This window comes from Dendropsophus ebraccatus, chromosome 11, assembly GCF_027789765.1.
Source record: "Dendropsophus ebraccatus isolate aDenEbr1 chromosome 11, aDenEbr1.pat, whole genome shotgun sequence".
NCBI lineage: Eukaryota > Metazoa > Chordata > Amphibia > Anura > Hylidae > Dendropsophus > Dendropsophus ebraccatus.
Window position 1 is genome coordinate 69,733,368 of NC_091464.1, and position 21,636 is coordinate 69,755,003.

The following is a 21,636-nucleotide window of genomic DNA, read 5'->3' on the forward strand; positions in this document are numbered from 1 at the left end:
TATGGTAAAGTTAATCCGCTCTTGCAACACACCGGGCCCCCGGTGGTCAAGCAGGCCTCCTTGGTACTACAGATATCTTTTTAGGAATCAAAAATATGCTATGGGAGCCGGCCATTTCTAGTGTTGCCCTTGGTGGTAAGATTCAGCAAGAGACCTTGTACCTTCAGGGGACTCCATAGCAAAAAGAATTAAGCCCCCTCCCCTATGCACAACACAAAGCAGTGCACATAAATATATATACAATATATGCTCTGTGATGTGGCCAAAAAATAAAATATTTTGTGGCCAGAGGCAGAATCCTGGCAGCAGCCACAAGAGTGACTGGCAGAGCAGAGAACCAATGGCTGCTTGCTTTGACAGTCCACTATTTTTACCTATAAGGGCCCATTAGGAGCCCTTATGGTTAAATACATAGGTGCAGGAGCAGACTACCTTTTGCTTAACTCCTTGTGAACTGCAGTGTGTAGGTGACCCAAAGTTCAGAAGACAAAGATATATCTGCTTTACTGCTTGTGCACTAATAACCCCTGACCTCAGCACAACAGCTGAAGAACAGTGGTCAGGGGTTATCAGAGGAGATCTTTGCCTTCTGCTTGTTAACCCTTTTTTGTGTTGCAGCATGTAAGTAAACATTGGGTCACTTACACACTGCAGTACATAAGGAGTTAAGCATAAGGACACACTCTTACCTTCTCCCCCGGGTTCTCCTCCTGCACAGGCCCCATAGCAACTGCCTACCCTGCCTCTATGGTAGCTAAGCCATTGCTTTCCGACAAGGAACGTAAGCAAAGAAAGGAGACTTGGGAGCACTTTAAGAGAAATACAAGACTTTAAAATTCTGTTTACCGTACAAAACAACATCTCCCAACATACATTACTAATGGCATACAGAAGGCATGCTTGGATAGATGATATTAGATGTTCTCACCAGGCCATAACTATTATTAACCTAGTCCCTGATCCCAGCTTCCTCCACTTTTGTATTGCCTGTGAACTTCAGGGGAAAGCGAGTCCAGTAAGTAAATAAGTACATTTAGAGTTTCTATTTCAGACTCTGAAACCTAAATCCCATCTATAATGTCCACAAGCAAAATGATGTTGTGTGACCTTTCATCAGCGCAAATCTGATTGTGTGGAACAGGTGTTGATGCAGGTCAAGTCTATGATAACTTTGATTTGGCCGCTGTAATGTAATAACACAACATGATGGATGACTATGGTGCAGTTTATGGGCTGGTTCTAGCGGGCGGCTATTCTCTGGGTTCTGGCTCTAGAGTGGGACAAAGCACAGCTGCTGTGAAAGAATAACAAGCAGATCATGCCAGGGGATAGGACCATCCAAAATGCATTTATTCTGTGTGCACTAATTTATGGAGGGGTTAGCAGTACACAGTATGGAGTCCGTTCATACTCACAATATAGATGACATAGTAATTGTCTACAAGAATCTTGACAAATTGACTCTTATTACAGAAGCTGCTGAAATGGCTGCCATAAATCAAATGTGAGCATTTCCCATTTGCCCTGCATTGCGGGAGCTGAGAAATAACTTTTTGGTTGGGTAGATCCTAAAGTCGATGAATTTGTGAGTCAGTCTGTCTACCCCTAGAAGAACAAATAAGGAACACAAGAGTACAAGAACCTGGCTCCAAAGTTTGCTGTTAAAGTTATTATTTTTTTACTCTTGAATTTGTTAAACTAAAACGATTATGTCATAGTCATTCTATTTCTCCGGTCAATGAGGACTTTTTGAAAAGTTGGGGTGCAATATAATTTCTATTATTAAAGAAGAAGTCTGGCGAAATTTTTTATTAAAGTATTGCATTGCCCCCCAAAAGTTATACAAATCACCTATATACACTTATTACGGGAAATGCTTATAAAGTGCTTTTTTCCCTGCACTTCCTACTGCATCAAGGCTTCACTTCCTGGATAAAATGATGATGTCACGACCCGACTCCCAGAGCTGTGCGGGCTGTGGCTGCTGGAGAGGATGATGGCAAAAGGAAGCGCAATGTCCCTCCAGTGCCCTGTGTCCTTCAGTGTCCCCCTGTCATCATCCTCTCCAGCAGCCACAGCCCACACAGCTCTGGGAGTCGGGTCGTGACATCACCATGTTATCCAGGAAGTGACATCACCATTTTATCCAGGAAGTGAAGTCTTGATGGAATATTAAGTGCAGGGGAAAAAAAGCACTTTATAAGCATTTCCCAAAATAAGTGTATATTGGTAATTTGTATAACTTTTGGGGGGCAATGCAATACTTTAATAAAACAATTTCACCGCACTTCTCCTTTAGCAATTAATTGGGCCTTCTTATTGATGATTTATTGTAAGGATAGTCTATCAATGAGGGTTTAAAGAGTCACTGTCGTATTTTTTTTTTTTTTGCAGAAATCAATAGTCCAGGCGATTTTAAGAAACTTTGTAATTGGGTTTATTAGCCAAATCTGCCATTATCTGCATGTAAAAAGCCTTTTCCCAGGTCCCCCCCTCCTTCCTCTTTTTCATCCACTCTGAAAAATCTGAAAATTGTGACTTGTTGCAGGAGACGTCCCCTGTCTGTTCTAGGGAGAGGGGAGGGGGGAGGAGGAAGGAGGGAGTTAGCCGGCAGCAGAAAGCAGATAACAGAGGATTACAGGCACGGAGCTGGGTGACAGCTGTAATCCGAGCTCAGACAGGTCACTGGTGATGGTCAGAACAGATAACGGGTGAGGGATTTGTAGATTAACTCTTTGTTGTCCTGTTTTGGTCTTTTCTTTAGCTCTCTCTATAGGAGAACAATGAAGACAGGGGGGAGAGCTTCAAACTGCTTTTTCATGATAAAAATGCATTTTTCGGATAATAAACCCAATTACAAAGTTTCTTAAAATCGCCTGGACTATTGATTTCTGCAAAAAAAAATTTCACGACAGTGACACTTTAACCTTCAGTCTAATACAAGCACTATGGTCCCTGGTCAACCCCCAAAAACATTGATGTCATAGACTCCAATTATATAAGACCTAGAAATCCCCTTTAAGAGACTTGTAATATTTCTACTTTCCTGTATATTTTTTTTATTTTTTTATTTCTTTAATGCGTTAGGAAATAGAAAAAAAAACAAAAACTCATTGCATTCTTTTAGATTAGTTTTTTGTGTACTCAGGAAAACTACCCATCACAGGAGGAATTGGTGCTTGATTTCCCCCTCTCATTTCCATGTTTCTTAAGGTATATGCACACGGAATAATTCTGTCGAAAAACTCTGTGCAGAATCCACCGCTTGTCCCCGCGCGCTCCCGCTTCTGTCTCCGCTGGCTCAATAGACTCCATTATATGCTCCGGCGGATTCCACTGTCCGCCCAAAGACAATAATTTTTATCCCTATATAATGGCTGCAAACCTTGGCCCTGCTGGACAAGATAGGTTCTATAGAAAGTCCATACAGACCATCTCCACTTTCCCTGCTACCAGCAACATATTGATATATCATGTCACGTGGGGAACTTCATTGCAGCCCTTCCTCATCCATGTTTCACAGAACGTGGGAATAAGCCCTAAAGCTCAAGAGCTGTGTGTGAAACCCCCTTAGGGGAGTTATACAACCTATGCTTTCATTATTCAAGTGGCCTAAAGCTAGGAATGGTAACATGTGGCACTTTGGCTTTGGCTGTCCTGGGATGATGGGAGTTGCAGTGTTGCAGCAACTAGATTCCTAAGGATTCTCTATCCAAGGTCTCCAGCCTAATACACATTGTTGTACAGATCTGTTGTATGGGTCCCATATCCTGTCTATACTGTACCTATCCATTCCAAAGAAAAGAATAATTCTACCCTAGTGTCTTCCCTGATGAGCTAATTTAGGGTGCGTTCAGCTCATCCAAACCCAAACTCTTGGCATTGGATTGCCGGTGGCTGAAGAAGTTAGATGCAATCCTAGGGCTGCCTGGAAAACATGGATACAGCCTTAGACCATTGGCTGGTTCCATGTTTTCCAGGACTCCCTAGCGCTGCATCCAACATTTTCAGCCACCGTTAATCAAATACCTAGACTTCGGGTTCGGATGAGCTAAACATACCCGAAGTTCACCCATCTCTGTTCAATGTTTGTTTTATGATTGTGATTTGGCCACATTTGTAAAGCTCTGAAGAATATGTTGCCTCTTTACAAAAACTATTAATGTATTGTACAATTGTAAAATGGACATAATATAATTTATTGTTATTTATAAAAAGGTAGTAAATCTCTCACTGTCTTCCATATATCAAGTGTGCCCTCTAGAAGCTGGGCGCCTCCAGATTGGCGGGAGCCGGTCATACACTAACACAATATGTCTGCTCCATGAGAATAGATGATGTCTAGCGCTCTGTATCTCGTGCTTGTTACCATGATAATACAGTTTATATGTTATCATTAAACCAAATGTAATTTTACTAACGTGATTATTACATGAGCAGGTCTGACTGTTGTGATTTGATGTCTACTGACAATACTGGAGAGGTAATTCACAGAGCGGGTTCATTACAGCGTGGCTGCTGTGTGTTCACTAACAGAATGTGGATAATGGGAGGTGTTAATAGTGTACACTGTCTTATACATTGCCTCCATTATACAGCATTTATATCCTACAGCTTAGTGAGGAAAACACATGATATTGCCCTGAAAAGTTACTTAAGAAATCAGATATGTTGCCTCATCTTGTCCTTAGTAAAAAGCCTTAGCTACTATTGGAATGCTGAAGACTATAGGCCCTATTACATGAAGCCATTATTGGCCCATCGTTTCGTGTTATAGAAGACAATGAACAGCTGACTTGCAGGATGTTGGTTGATCGTTGTCTTTCAACATGTTAAAACATCAATGATTTAGTTAGTAGTGATATGCTGCTGTTGCTTCGTGTAATAGGAGAGGCAGCAGCAGACCGCCACGTTCTCCTATAGGCTCCCCGGACAATCTAGTGATCACCCGGGTATATCCCCCACCCCTATGCAGATCCCCGCTCTTACCCTCTCGCTGTCGGCGCATGAGAGAGCTCTGGCAGTGAGCAGGGAACGAGAAGCAAGCGTCCACTGACCAGACAGGTAAGCACTCACTTGCTCCTCTGATTTACCCCATGTAATAGGGGCTTATGTTGGGGCTAAAGTCATCATTCCTTTAAAAAAAAACAAGAAACTTTGCAATCAAATCAATCACAAATATAACAAACTTTCATGGATTCTTAACAAGGTTGTGCAGTATACTCACCTCTCCCCTGTTCTATGCACCGGCCAGTCTCTCTGCCCTCTTGGAATCCTCTTATCGCCACCACTTTGTAGCTAGGTTCTACAGTTTTAAATTTAAAGGACCAGTGCACTGCATTCCCACGCCAATGCCTGCACTGACGTGCCCTGAGTAAACCCTACCTATCCTCACCTGCTCTTTATTTCCAATATCTGCATGAGCACTGACAGCCGTGAGCCACTGTACCAATGACTACACCTCTGCTACACCCTTCTATACTATATCCATGATAGACACTGACCATGCTGAGTTAGTGAACATGTCATTGCTGGGGTTAATAGCAAAGATCCAAGGGCTTCTCAGACTCTGTAGAAAGGAAGTCTCCAGCTCCAAAATGGAAAAAATATTTAAACTTTATTCCATTGTATAATAACAAGGGTATCAACATCCAGTAAAGTAGCACACCTACGCGTTTCTATTATTCATGCCAGTAGAGGCTTCTCAAATTCTTGGTGTGGTTTCAAGCTTCACCACAGCAGCACAGAGGTTCCACTGCAAAAACAGGTAGGTCAGTTATACGCATTATTGTTTGGCTTAGTTTATGCCAGTATTTTGAACCACAGTTTTGGTATTTGATGGTGTAAATCGAATCACCCTCCCTTTTTATTAAAATGTACCTTCTTTTTCGCCAGGGTTTAACATTGCATGTAAGACAGTTTTTTTTTTTTTCTTGCACAAATTTTTAATTTTTACATTTTTAAAAAAATATTTAGCTAGAAGCATGTTAAAGATAAAATAGGAACAATACTCCCCTACCGTGATCACCTGCCACTCTTACAACTCCCAATGTCCACTCAGTATAGCTGCCTAAGGCTATGTTCACAAAATGTTAAAAAAAAAAAGAGAGAAAAAGCGTCCGCTTTTTATATTTAAAAAGACCTCCATTATTGCCGCCATTTAACTGGCAATGGAATGACAGACGTCCAATGCACACAGTGTATAAAATAACGGACGTTATCTGCTCTGACGTCAAAATAATGATCATGTCAATTATTTTATACTTCGTTTGTAAAAAACGGACGTTATTTTTTAGTTGCTCACACATAGATTTTCTTTTTTTCACCGTCCTTTCACCGTTTTTTTTTTATGCTTTTCAAAAGACACAACCAAAGGACAGTTAGTTCACTTGAACTAGAATATATGTACCAGCTACTGTTATTGCACAGATGGGCGGCCAAACCTTAAAATAACGGACGTCATTTTGGACTTATAAGAAACAAATAAAGAAATAAGAAAAAATGTGTGAACATAGCCTAATATTGACATCAGGAACTGGCTGCAGCACTGACTCCTGCTGAGAGGATGATTCCACATATGCATGTTACTTGTAAATACTACAATCCTGCAACTACTACGAGTACAACTATGTCTAGTAATACATATTACAATATCATATCATTTACAAATTTAAGGTCAGGAAAGGTCAGGAATAAGAATTTTGAGTTTCTTGAAGTTTGAGGTTGTTAAATTTTGTTCTCTCACGGACGACCTAAGAAGGTCTTAATGGAAGTCAGGGCAAAGTTGTTACATTAGAATAATTGGAAATTCCAATTATGTTGTAGTGATCAATTGTCTTACTCATTACTTTCATTTGTGAGAAAATGAAAATCTAAGAAACATTATCTTGTACTTGACCCTAAAGTTTGTCTATAAATTATCCACTTCAAAAAGTAGAGGATACATTCATGGGTGAACAGAAAGATACATATGAGATAGATAGATAGATAGATAGATAGATAGATAGATAGATAGATAGATAGATAGGAGATAGATAGAAGATAGATAGGAGATAGATAGATAGATAGATAGATAGATAGATAGATAGATCGATCGATAGATAGATAGATAGGAGATAGATAGATAGGAGATAGATAGATAGATAGATAGATAGATAGATAGATAGATAGATAGGAGATAGATAGATAGATAGATAGATAGATAGATAGATAGATAGATAGATATTAAAAAAATGGGTATCGGCACTCCGATGTAAAGGTGAAACCACTAATGTCACCTTTACATCGGAGTGCCGGTACCCATTTTTTGGATTTCTATATTGTGCACCAATCTCCTACGTGCTGGGGTGGCACCCACTCCCTTACCTTCCGAGTGCTGTGGACTTTTTGTTTTGTAGATAGATAGATAGATAGATAGATAGATAGATAGATAGACAGACAGACAGACAGACAGACAGATAGATAGATAGATAGATAGATAGATAGATAGATAGATTGATTATACACTAAATGATTTCATTATACATAGAATACAGTTACAATATTATACTGACAAAATGGTTTTCTCTGCTACAAGATGGTTCTGTAGATGTAGATCCTGTGGCCTATGGTCTGTCTTTTGCAAATTTATCATCCAACTTTGGCCACTGATTGAAATTTACTACCAGTATCTTTCAGTATAATGAGAGAGGGATCTGGAGGGAAGGGTTTCCAGATGGTGATTTAGAAACTGTAAAGGCGATGATGTCATCAGGAAAGAGCGGGCAGGTTTTGGCTCATCAAAGCGTCCTATGGGGGGCTATAATTATGGAGTATGACCATCTTCAGCTTAGTTTAACAGTTCCATGTCAATGTAGAGCAATGTCAAAGTGATGACATATTGCAGGCAAAATTCAGATAAAAGTCCAATTAACATATATTTGCTTGACAGTAAAAATACTTTAGGCCTGTGCTGTGTAAATCATTTGGGAGGTTTTTTAGAAGAGAAAAGTGTAATTCATCCTGCATTGAATAGATAGAATATTTGTAGCTGTGCATATGCAGTGCTATGAAAAAAGTATGTGCCCCTATCCAGACATCCTGGGCTAGTTCATATTTATAATATATTTTGTATTATTAGAAAAATTAAACCTGATTTTTAAATCTTAAAGGCTTTTTAAAGTTATAAAATAATATTTTTTTCTCCTAAATTCAAGAGTCATAGTCGAAGTCAGCCACCTCTCTCTCTGCTCTATTGATATACAGGGCTCAGTGGAAGAAGTCAAGGTGGAGGAGAGGTAGCATGCATGCTGCAGCACAGCACAGGCCTTAAGACACTTGAGGAAAATATGATTTTTAATAAACTAAGGCCACATGCACATATCTGTAAAACCACCAGAACCTCATTATTTCCTTACAGTATAAACTAAAGAGAGAAAAAAACAGAGTCATACTAAGCTGCTGGATGGCTTTAGAAGTGCTAACATCTGGCTTTTCCTCTCCCTTCCTGCTCTGTGAGCATAAGAGTCATGTCACAGGAGTAACTGACAGAGTGGGGAGCCAGTGGCTCCTCACCCTGTCAAACACAGCACCGCATTTAGTTGATTAGGAGTGTATACAGTTAAAGGACCAGACGGAGCACCCAGCAGTACTTGCCCAGGTGCTTATGCCTGCCTGGGCTAGTTTGCAACGCATCTGAAATTCAAGATAGTTCCCAGACCCGGAGATGTCTGGAAGTCCAGATGCTCCCGTAGACTTTTATGGGGCATTTGTGCTGGAATATCAAGTGAAAATAGGCCAGGATCTATAATTTCCTGACCTATTATCTGGAATGAACATCCTTTAGGAAAACTCATGAAGGGTGTCCTTGCCCAAAAGAAGCTTATGGGTCTGAACTTTATCCAGATTTCCTGAGGCCTAAGATCGATCTATCTATCTATCTATCTATCTATCTATCTATCTATCTATCTATCCATCCAGTGGTACTTTGGTTTAAGATTAACTTGGATTAAGAGCATTTTGCAAGAAGAGCTCAGTTTTTAAAAATTGTAACTTGCTTTAAGAGTATTGCTTTGGTTTAAGAGCTCCCTGTACTGGGTGGGAGGGGGAGTGGGGGAGGGGCATGGTCTGCAAAGCGGGGTCTACAGCACTGTACTCTTACCCAGGAAGTCTCCCTCACCTTACAAATCATGGCAGATCTGTCAGCCCTTGTGGTTCCCATCCTGCCCATTCCTGCTTTAATGTGACTGCACTCACACTCAGCTACACACACTGCTGCTATAATGTGCCTGCACTCACACTCAGCTATACACACTGCTGCTATAATGTGCCTGTACTTACACTCAGCCATTTACACTGCTGTATAGAGAAGTTTCTGTCACTGTCCTCCTGCACAGCTATGTGATTCTTACTTCCTGATTGGTCCATGCTGAACACACACCCCTTCCCCAATGCTGTCATGTGACCACACAGACCTCTGACAGCAGCCCTGCTTCTCTATTCTAGCCTGTTGTACTACACTATTCCATTATGGGATCTGCAGTTCCATCCTGTATATACAAATTTTTGCTGTTTTTTCATTCTTATGCACTTACTATACATAATACACCACATGCTGATTGCTATATTGTACAGTAACCTTTAATATAGCATAATAAGCATGATATAGAACTGACAGATTTTCCTTAACCTATTAGTAAGATTCTGGGGGAAAGAGAAGCCCTCGAACCATAGGAAGATCATACATGACCCTTGCTCTGCCTAGCAACAATGCTAACCGCTGAGCCACCAACATGTCAATGGGAAACTTATAATTACCCTAATATTTAGTAGTAGAAAATAATAGAATATTCAGAAAAAGTCTAATTACAGCCCATAATGAATTTACTAGTCTTCACTAATACAGGAGTTGATTTAAAATACTTAATAGTCAACAGTAACCTTCCATTATCCTGACAAATGAACATTTATGGAAATGATACCTGAAGTGTAATGAATTTTCCATTGCCGTATACAGCCCACATGATAATGAGTGTGATGGCGTGCGTTATTGTGCGAGCGAGCAGACAGCTCAGGAATGTATCATTATGTATGGATAAATGAGAAAAAGCTGGGATGATCCCCAAAGTGTCCTGTGGTGAATTATTAATCGGATTTTATTATGCCCTCTCCCTTACACTTCTGCGCCTATTGTTATCCATAGCCTGGAGGGGAATAAGTCATGTTTATGCTGACATCTGACACGTGGCGGTATAATTATTTACATAATTTGCATGCCTCCCAGTGTCATATCACAGACACAATTTACATGTAAAGTAAATCCGGTCTGATGTTTTTTTTTTTGTTTTTTTTTGCACATTAATGACCTTGTTGTGTTGACGTCAATGATCCTTGTACATAATCTATAAGAAGTGATCATAATAGACCGAACCTGTAACATAGTGCAGGTAATATCACAGCATACAAGTCTACAGGAATATGATGACATGTGCGGCAGGAGATTAATATTACAAGAAAACTGGTTCCAAATAAATAAAACAATCTGTGTAATATTTGTTCTCCAGACTTTTCTTTGGGGAGCGATTATTTTTGCAAGTCACAATCTTTAACAAATCAGCTTATGTTTCACGGTATATAATGTTGTATTTAGTTCTTCAGCCATTCTGTCGGTTCTTTTCAGAGGGTAAAAAAAAAATCTGGTACAAAGTTATAATTTTGCATTATTATAATCAGTGTTATTTTATATGATCATCCTGAAGGGGTTGTCAGGTTATTTTATTTATTTATTTTTGCAATGTTAATAACAATGCTCAGGCAGGGCTGAAGAAGTACAGATGTGTCCAGACTTAAAGGGGTACTACAGAGGGGAAAAAAATGAGATCAATTGGTGTTAGAAAGTTATACAGATCAATAAATGACTTCTATTAAAAATCGAATTCCTTCCCGTACTTATCAACTGCTGTATGTCCTGCAGGGAGTGGTGTATTCTCTCCAGTCTGACATAGTGCTCTCTGCTGCCACCTCTGTCCGTGACAGGTACTGTCCAGAGCAGTAGCAAATCCCCATAGAAAACCTTTCCTGCTCTTGACAGTACCTGACATGAACAGAGGTGGCAGCAGAGAACACTGGGTCAGACTGGAAAGAATACAATACTTCCTGCAGCACATACAGCAGCTAATATGTACTGGAAGGCTTGAGATTTTCAAATGTAACTTTCTGACACCAATTGATTTGAAAACATTTTTTTTTTCACCAGAGTACCCCTTTAACTTTCCCTTAGATGAGATAAGGATGGGATTTATCATGATAGCCATTCACCACAACATTTTGAAATGTTATTGAAATGTTATTGGGATTAAATGAAAAACCTCTCATAGACTAAAGAGGCGTTTAGACGAGCCGAGGGGCTGCAGCAAGTGAGCGCTGATCTCTGTAGTAAGCAATCATGTGATCTATTGTTAAAGGGCACGATCAATGGCTGGATCCTTTATGTGGCCCATTCAATACATCACTGTCCGCCACTACACATAACTTGTTTTCACAGGACGATATGCCACAAAGATGCATTGAATGGTTTTCACCAAATATCCAACTAGCCGAAATATGTGCTTTTTCTTATTCATTCGCTGATCACTGACCCTTTTACACCGATCAATTGTTGGTAACGAGAAATTCATGGAATGCGTTTTAACCCAATGATCGGCCCTATCTCATGGTGTTTTTCCTTATTAACCTCAAGTAGCTAGGATAGGCTGCTCATCTTCCAGCATGGATGACTATTTACATTAAGGATGAATGTAGAAACATCTGTAGAAAAGCAGTACTTACCTGCATTGCATTCTGACTACTGTTTCCTGATCCCATCTTTATAGAAGGAAGTGCCTGATCAACCAATCACTGTCTGAGGTGGGACACCACTATGGCCAGTGATTGGTGGAGCAGGGACTTCCTTGTGTCAGCAGCGACTGGGTAACTACCATCAAAAATTCATCAGAGGGACCACCTAGCATGGCTACTATGAAGAGTAAAATAAATAAATAAGGCTATCAATTTTAGGTGCTACTCTCCTCTTATAAAGTGATAAAATATTGTTAGAATATGCCATCACTTTATGATCAGTGAGGGTCCAACTCATTGGAAACTCATTAATACTAAGAAAGAAAGGGCTGCAGCACTCCTGCAGGAAACGGCTTCAAGTGAATAGGGCCGGTATGAAAAGCTGGGTGGCTAGTAGTACCTGGGTATACATAGAAGGAGATTTAGCACTACTGCCACTATTTCTCAAGATCCAATGGGGGAAGGAACCCCACCAATGATACCATGATGGCAAATAGTGATATGTCAATACTTAAAGTGACTCTGTACCCACAATCTGCCTACCCCAAACCACTTGTACCTTCAGAACACTACTTTTAATCCAAGATTTGTCCTGGGGTCTGTTCGGCAGGTGATGCAGTTATTGTTGTAAAAAACAACTTTTAAACTTGCAGCTCTGTGTAAAATTGCCGTTGCCTAGAGTGCCTGTGCATTAGGCTGGCACAACCTCTCCATCCCTCTACCCCGCCCTCTTCATCATTAGGAATGCCCCAGGCAGATTGTCTCCTATTCATCAGCTGTGTGAGCACAGCACATGGGCTGAAGCGTTAACTCACTTGTGCAGTGTTCAGTGCAGAGGAGTGGGAAAAATCCTGCCAGTGGCATTCCTAATGATGAAGAGGGCGGGGAGGAGGGACGGAGGGGTGGTGCAAAGTTAGGGCACAGACACTCTAGGCCACTGCAGTTTGGCACAGGGCTGCAAGTTTAAAAGTTGTTTTTTGGGACAATAACTGCATCTCCTGCCGAACGGACCCCAGGAGAAATCTTGGATTAAAATCAGCTATCCGAAGGTACAAGTGGTTTGGGGGGGACAGATTGTGGGTACAGAGTCGCTTTAATAACATGGTAATGTTCCATTTTTCAGCCTTTCATGTTCTGCAAGTAGAAAATCAGATGTATATTACAGTACCAGAAAATAACCAGCAATGACCTACAATACCAGACACAGCCGATGGACAGGAGACAAAAGCGGTAATAGTTATTACAACGATTGACCATTTACTCTATCTGATCCCAGCAAAAGAAGGAACTATTTGGAATTAAACTAAATGATTAGTGAACGAATGCGGAATTACAGGGAACAATTAAGGCTTGGTTCACACTACGTTTTTGCAATCCGTTTCTGGAAAAAAACGGATGCATTTGTGTGCATCTGTTTTGATCCGTTTTTCTATTGACTTCTATAATTTAAAAAAACGGACCCGTTTTTTTAACATACACAAAAACGTAGTCGACCTCATTTTTGTGTCTGTTAAAAAACAGATACTTTTTGATCCGTTTTTTTTTTTTTTTTTTTAATGGTAGTCAATGGAAAAACGGGTCAAAACGGATGCACACAAATGCATCCGTTTTTCAAAAAACGGATTGTAAAAACGTAGTGTGAACCCAGCCTAACAATGATTTTAGGGTCAGATCTAAATCAAGGATTAATAACATATGAACAATTTTTCAATCGTTGCCTGCAATTACACAGGACGATTATCGTTTAAATTCGAATGATATAAAGATATAATCGTCCTGTGTAATAGGGCCCTCATTTTATCTTGGTTATTGGCAAGGTTTAACATTTATAGATCCCACGAACAAGCAGTATACAATGGATTACTCATGACCTCACGAGGACTCAGCTTAGCCTTGCTACAACCTCTTTCAAGTTGGTTAATAGTAACTTTGATAAACACTTCAGCAATGCAAAGGAGGTGCCGGGACTGCCGGTATGGGATGCGGTGACAATGCGGGGGGTCCGATTTCACAACACCGAGAAACAATATCCAATCCTTCTATCTGAGCGCACCTTAGAGATGTGAACAATCAATGAGACAATCATGTCAGTAAAGATTACATCTCTGTGCTACATGAAAGGAATAAAAAGCCCTATGCTGCTGGTACTACTGTAGTGTTATATTGATCAGTTTACTCTTGCAAGCATTAGAAACTATAAAAAAGTATTCACATAAGCTGCGGAGGCGAAGGTCTCAATGAACAGTTTCTACTGTAATAATTGGCGGAGTTAAAGCATTGTACAGTGGCGACTTGGATTACGAGCATAATTCCTTCCGGAACCATGTTTGTAATCAAAATCACTTTTAAAATAAATTTTCCTATAAGAAATCATTAAAATGCAGAAAATTGGTTCCCCACCCCAAAATAATTATTTTTTTTATTCCGAATAATGCAAAACAAATGAAGCAAACAGCAGCAGTTTGTAGAAACAGAACGGAACTGCAGATCCCCCTAATGCAGTAGTGTAGTACAACAGGCTAGAATAGAGAAGCAGGGCTTCTGTCAGAGGTCTGTGTGGTCACATGACAGCAATGTGGAGGGGGGGTCAGCATGGACCAATCAGAAAATGAGAATCACAGGGCAGTGACATTGTAGCAGCAGTGTGTATAGCTGAGTATGAGTGTAGTAAAATTATAGCAGAAATGGAGAGGATGGTAAACACAAGGGCTGACAGAGACTACAGGGAGCATGAAGGACATATGTACAGGATATATGTGGTCACATACATGCAGCACTCTCTGTCCATGGAGAGAGAGAGGTTACAGCTATGGAGAGATTACCTCCACAGTCCTGTCCCCTGATGTAAGTCCCAGCCTGAAGTGGATCTGCTATGATTTGGAAGGTGACTTCCACTTCCACTCCCCCTCCCACCCAGTACATGGAGTTTTTAAACCAAAGCAATGCTCTTAAACCAAGTTACAATTTTGAAAAACTGTGAGCTCTCAATCCAAGTTACTCTTAAACTGAGGTACCACTGTATTAGTTTGACCTGCTATTGCAAAGATGGGGAACCTTTGGCCCTTCAGCTGTTGTAAAACTACAACTCCCATCATGCATGGGAATTGTAGTTTTGTAACGGCTGGAGGGACGAAGGTTCCCCATCCCTGCACTATTATAATGACAAATTATAAACTCCACTCCCCTATATCTTGATAAAATATAATCCCATTATATTGTGTGTCCATGAAATCAGAATTTAATAAATACCCAAAATGTAAAGCTGATGCAAAAAGTCATAAGGCAAACTTCATTCTTATATTAAAGCACAATATCGCACAAAGAAGAACAAAGAGTGTTTGAAGTGGACCACATGCTGCCCAGTATGCTAATGACATAGTAATGTATGCTAATGTATAAACTGTCCCATAGGCTACAATCCCCACGCTTTTGAAGCTTCTCTACAGGTCATTAGAAGCACTCCATCCCTGGTAATGACTCGCTATCCCTTCTCATACAACATGGTTAAGGGCAGTTTGCTATTGGGATTTTAAATAATGTACTTACTGTTCAAGATGTACTTTGGGAGATTAAGAAAATGGAAAACGACTTTAGAAAACACTCGCTTCCAGGCAGGAGAGACACAATAGAACAAAGGCAACTTGCGGCTCAGTTCAGAGGCTGTTATTAAACTGTTTAAGGATGTCAGCCGTGTCTTGTACCTGCGATTCTGCCGCTTATCACCATTTTTCTTTAAATGGTTGGGGTTAATAAGGGATACAATACAGATATAGCAGAGCTGGGTTTGTCAGATCAGACTTTTTTTTTTTTTATTAATTTAGTGAAAGGTATCATGATATCCTCTCTGTGGTCTTCATAGGGTTGTTGACAAAGGTGTACACTTGCAACAGGGTCCTGTTACATGGGCCGATCAATAATGTAAATGGACGTCAATCTGCTAGAGCCTATTACATGGCTTGATTATCGCTTAGGAAGGGTCACACAGACATCTTTAGTGATGTCTGTGCAGTCCTTTCCCTAAACTGTTATACATCACCTCTCCACACTCCTTGTCTTCTCCTTTTCTCTGTTTCCTCCCCAGCGCCACAGCTGTAGCATCAGAGCAGCCTGTCTGAGCTGACTGCCCGCTAAGCCTATAACTCGCTGGGACCGCCACGGCCAGTCATTGGCTAAGCGGTCTGTCTGCTCTGAAGCTACAGCTGTGGCGCTGGAGAGGAAACAGAGAAAAGGAATAGACCAGGAGTGTAGAGAGGTGATGTATAACAGTTTATTCAATCAATGCACAAGCCTGGAGGACAGAAATGGCTGTGCATCGCACCCATGGTTGACACGAAAGCTTGTTCAGCTACATTAAAATCAACATCAGAAGTTAGTAAATAATTTGATCAAACCATATTGCCTCATGTACCACGTGCAGGTCTTCTGATACACATGAGTCCCTAACCAAACAACACTGTGCAACCGTCAACCCCGAAAAGCATGCGCAAGCAGAGAAGGGGACCACAGAATGGCCCTGCAACCCCACTGTCACAGGACCAAACCCCAAGGGCCCCCCCAGACCCCGCCAGCGCCCGCCAAGCAACACAAGTGTGAACACGGTGTTACTACTCACCATTGCACCAGCAGGTAGAATAGGAGAAAGAGGAGGTACTTACCATATGTACACAGGTGCTTCCCACGATGCGCGGTCGGCAGCCAATGATTTTAGGTCCAGACCCAAAGACACAATTAAAGAGAGTTTTGTCCCATCTCTATATGCTGTAGGGGGGCAAAAGCCTATGTAGCACTCCCTTGGCCACCCATGGAGTCATCAATTTTTCAGCTCTTAATGGTAACACTACACTATTAAGGGGGAAGGGGAGAATTATCTTTGCTATGAAGCGTATTTCTCTTAGGTTGCAGTCATACATCCCATAAATCATGGACCCTACGGACGGGGAAGCCCGGCATGATGTAGCAATATCATACCGGGAGCGGGGAAACACTTTGAATCTCTGTGGCACTGTAGCGACAGAGGTGCGCGGCAGCCTTAGTAAATACGGCCGAGGAAAAGGAGTACTGGTACGCCAGCCTTGATAAATGTCTCCCTAAGTGTAACAATGCTCCAATCCTATACTAGCTTTTGGAAAAATCTGAATAATATGAATAAGGACACTATCCATGTTTCCAGAATCCAGTATGTCTTTAAATTCTGCTTTTTGATAAATGAAGATACAGAGACAAGCTGCGTGCATATCTAGCAATGCATCTCTAACCACTTGCATTGGCATTGTATGGAGAGCCATAAAAAGTGTAAGTAGGTTGGCAGACCGGAGTGAAGCTATAAGAGATGTGGAGCTACTGCAATGCACAGGCCTTGGAGTCAGATCAAAAGGAGTACATGGTAACATAGGGGGTTGCTAGTTTGTATTGTGTCCTAGCAGGGTGTTAGGTTATATCTGTATTGGCAGCAGTCATGTATTACCACCTCCCATCTGTCCGCACTATTAATCAGATATTTCTGATCACAATAACCTTCTATAGCTACCCTGATACAAGATAAAATATACCAGACCAACATGTGTTTTCCCCTGCCTCCCCACATACAGTATAACCTCTATTATGGGATTACTACAATTGGTAATATTATTCATGGTAGGTAGCAGGCAATTAAACCTTGGCTATGACTGCCTTCAGTAATATATTCTACAAGGGAAAAAAATGAGAAGACCTTAAAGGACACTGAAAATGTTTTGGTTGTGCCATTAAAAACCACTCTGAGCGAGGAAAAAAAATTATTACTATAGAAATTCCAATCTATGAATTATGTATTCACATAAGCGGGCCCGAGGAACACGGGTGATTCACACTGCTCGACAATTTTAAATTTGCCTTAACATGGCTTTGTATTTTAATGAATATATTATTCCTTTAATATCATTGGGGTTAACACTATTTTTATGAATTTATGTTTGTGAGATATTGTAGAGGAACCTGACATCAAACTGAAGTGGGTTTTATTAGTTAGATTAATCTATCTATCTATCTATCTATCTATCTATCTATCTCTTATCTATCTATCTATCTATCTATCTATCTATCTATCTAATCAAATCAGCTTTATTGGCCGGTCTAAATAACATATTAGCATTGCCAAAGCAAACAGGAAATTATTGGGGATGGGTAGAGAAGATAGGTAAGGATAGGGGGTAGGGACAGAAGTCTGTTGTATATTATATGTGGCGGGGTGGGAAGATGTCGGGGTAAGGGCATTGGAGTCCATGGCGTATCACGCTCCTCTCAGTCAATGGCAGGCAGTGACATATTGTGCCGCTATAGTTGCTGTGGTCTTTTCTTCCCCCAGCAGGATGGGCAGTATCTCTTCCTCCTCCATGGTGGATAAGCCTGGGAGGAGATCAACCAGTCTCCTATAGTGAGTGTCCCTCACAGCTGAGTATTTGGAGCAGTGTAGCAGGAAGTCTATCTATCTATCTATCTATCTATCTATCTATCTATCTATCTCCTATCTATCTATCTATCTATCTATCTATCTATCTATCGCAAGTTAGATATAGAAGAGGGGGAGAAGGGATGGTGATAGATTTGGCAGTAGAAGTTATACAGTGCCTTAGCTTAGTTATGAGGGGATTTTAACTCAACCGATAGTTAGAGAAGAGTGATGCTGAGACCTTCAGGGGTGATGGAGCTGGTAATGCCTTGCTACTGGTGGTCATTGGTGGCTTCTGCAGGTGGAAAGTCTAATTTCTAGTGCCTCCCTTGAATATTCTCTGTCTTGGAATCCGGGCTGCACCTAGGTCTTTGGTGGTGATAATGGTCAGTGAAGTAGACCTTGTTGTTCACTTGGGGCCAACTCTCTGATACCAACCGGTGAACCTGCACCAGGATTAGTGGTGTTTGATGCTTGTTAATACACCTGGGGAGTAAAAACAAACTGGCCTGGACCAGTGCCCCATAACAGCTACTGTGTCAAAAATTACTAAAACGTTACAGCTGGCTATAATAGAAAGATATCACAAAACAGTGTAGCATCAGAGTGATGAGGGGACATACAAAGGGCACAGAAGCTTAAGAAATGGACGGCTTGATCTGATGAATTATATTTTACTATTAAATCATGTGGACAGCTGGATGCATGTGTATTGCGTAGAGAAAGAAATGGCACCATGTTAGAGGTAGTGGGGCATTCCTGTGGATGCCACTATAACACCTTCCACCTATCTAAACATTGTTGTAAAGCACAGCCCTTCAGGGCAGCGAGGTGCTCTATTGGTTGTGGCTTCTTTCCCTCTATGTTCCCACTACGTACAAACAGCGTGAGTTCAAGGTGTTGAATTTTTCTCTAAATTCCCCAGATTTAATTCGGATCAAATATATGTGGGATGTGCTAAAAAAAAAAAACAAGTCCAGTCCTCGGAGGCCACACTGTTCAACTGACAGAACTTAAAGAGAACCTGTCATGACCCACATGGTAAAGAGTGTTTTAATGGTGTTCTCCTCAACTCTATTTAATCCCACATAAAGCAGAAAATAAACTTAGGTCTAGTGCTTGTCCTCCAGCAGACATGACATAGCAGAATAGTAGGTGCTGGAATGGCCTGATAAGTAAAGGAAAGGAAGTCCAGGTGTTAGTACTGCTGGTAAACAGAACAGCTCTTCTCCCACCCCATGTAATGAAGGGAATGAGAAACAGCTATGCAACAAGGAAGGGAGTGTTATTGGATTAATAATAGCAGTGAAAGCACTAAAATCACCTTATCCCCCCTCTGAACGATCAATTCTACAAAACTTCAGAAATATATATATATATATATTATTATTATTATTATTATTATTATTATTTTAAATACAGGTACAATTAAACTTTCTCTACAAAGAAAAAACAAGTCCCAGCAGCACCAGAAAAAAAGAAAAAAAAAGGTGGGTGCTAGTCTCCGGACCCAGGTACGTATAACAATCCAGAAAAAGCAATGTGGAGGCAGCACATCCAAAGAACTTCGCTTTTTATTCAGCACTGGTGTGAATAAAAGCGAAGTTCTTTGGATGTGCTGCCTCTACATTGCTTTTTCTAAACTTTCTCTACATACTGTATACAGAAGAATGCTACTGTATAGGCAAATAGTTGTAGTGCTGTCATGCTGAGCTTTAAAGGGTTATTCCTATCTAATCAATTATAGCATATCGACAAGACACACCATAAGTATCTGAAAGATGTAGGTCCCCACTGCAGCCTACACACTTATTTCAAGATCTAACCCCGCCCCCACCCCCACCCCACCCCCGGCCTTCTTGGAGTCCATAAAACCACTGTTTCACAAACCTGACTTTTGGTATACTTGGTGAAAATATTTCATATTTGGGAGTATTGGCTTAGTGTCAGGACAGAGAGATACAGACAGGACAAGACAATGGGCCTTAGGTCTCAACCCACCCACTGTCCCTACCTACCTGTCCCTACCAACCACAAAGGCTTTCCCTGCGCTGTATATGTGGAACACAAAACAAGACAGACAGACAAACACAATATAGAATAGTGAACCAGCCAAATTAGAACCGAATGAGCAACACAGTACAAAATCAGCAAACCAATCGGATAGTCTAAGGTCAGGCAGGAGGTCAGATAACAAGTCGAGCAGTCAGAGGGAATTAGGAAGGGAGTAGCAGGAATAGACACAGGGGAGCTGGGACCAGGAGTAAACCTAATAGCCAGCAATCAGAGCCTGCCTCAGCTTTGCTTTATGCTGACCAAGATCCCGGTCCGGATCCTCATTGGACTGGCGCTCTGATCTCCCAGGCTCAAGACAGGCAGAGAAACCCATCCATCACACAGACTAGTCAGGTGCAAACATCAAGTCCAGCAGCTTCTCAGCTTTACTCCTGCATTGCCAGGAAGCTGAGAAGAAAGTAGGCCTGTCACACAAAAGTAAGAACAGACCCAATTCACACCAGGTTACTGCACAATCCTGACACTTAGAAAGAATGAGAAAAAACTGCACTAGTCTGTACTAAATATACTAATACCCCAGCTATATGAATACTTATACTCTTTCTAGGTCAGTGATACCACTGTACAAAGAGAAGGATCATTTCATTTCCCATTTACACCTCTGTCTACTATAACAGCTCTAAATTGATTTAGAAAAGGAATATTTCCAGAGCTTCCTCAATTACTTTAAGTCTATGCAGTTTTCAATTGATATTTTATTTCACCTTAAAATTCCATTGCGTTTTAGTGCATATGTAATAGTGAATATCTCACAGCGGAGCCAAGCTCATCATTCACTGCATAGTTTGGGCCTAGTGCATTTTACTGTTTCTCATCTTCCTATATGATGAAATACGACTTTTATGGCGCTCTACCTAAAGTTCACCTTCATGTTTGGCAATGGCCAAGTATTTGAACCGGTGTCGAAAAAAATGTTGGAAATGATACAGTTCTGGAAATGTCAGATTTTTATTTCCTGGTATAAAACACATCCTTATTGATAAATTATGCTTCCAGAATCTCCTAAAAATAAAGGCATTGAGCAGCTGATAGTCAGACATTAGTCTCATAATGAAGTGTCACAATCTGGTGCTTAGCTTGACTAATTGGTGCAGGTTTTGGTGAAGTAACATTGTAGGGTAAGCCCTGATTCAGCTTGAAATGACTTGGGGTAATGAGTTGATGGTAAAGATGGCCGAACCTCAAACACGTTTAAGTTTGTCTAAACCTGTAATGTTCTTCATTTCAATACCAGTGGCTGGAAAAGTTGGATGCAGCCCTAGGGAGTCCTCAAACACATGGATACAGCCTATCGCCTAAGACTGTATCATGTTTTCCAG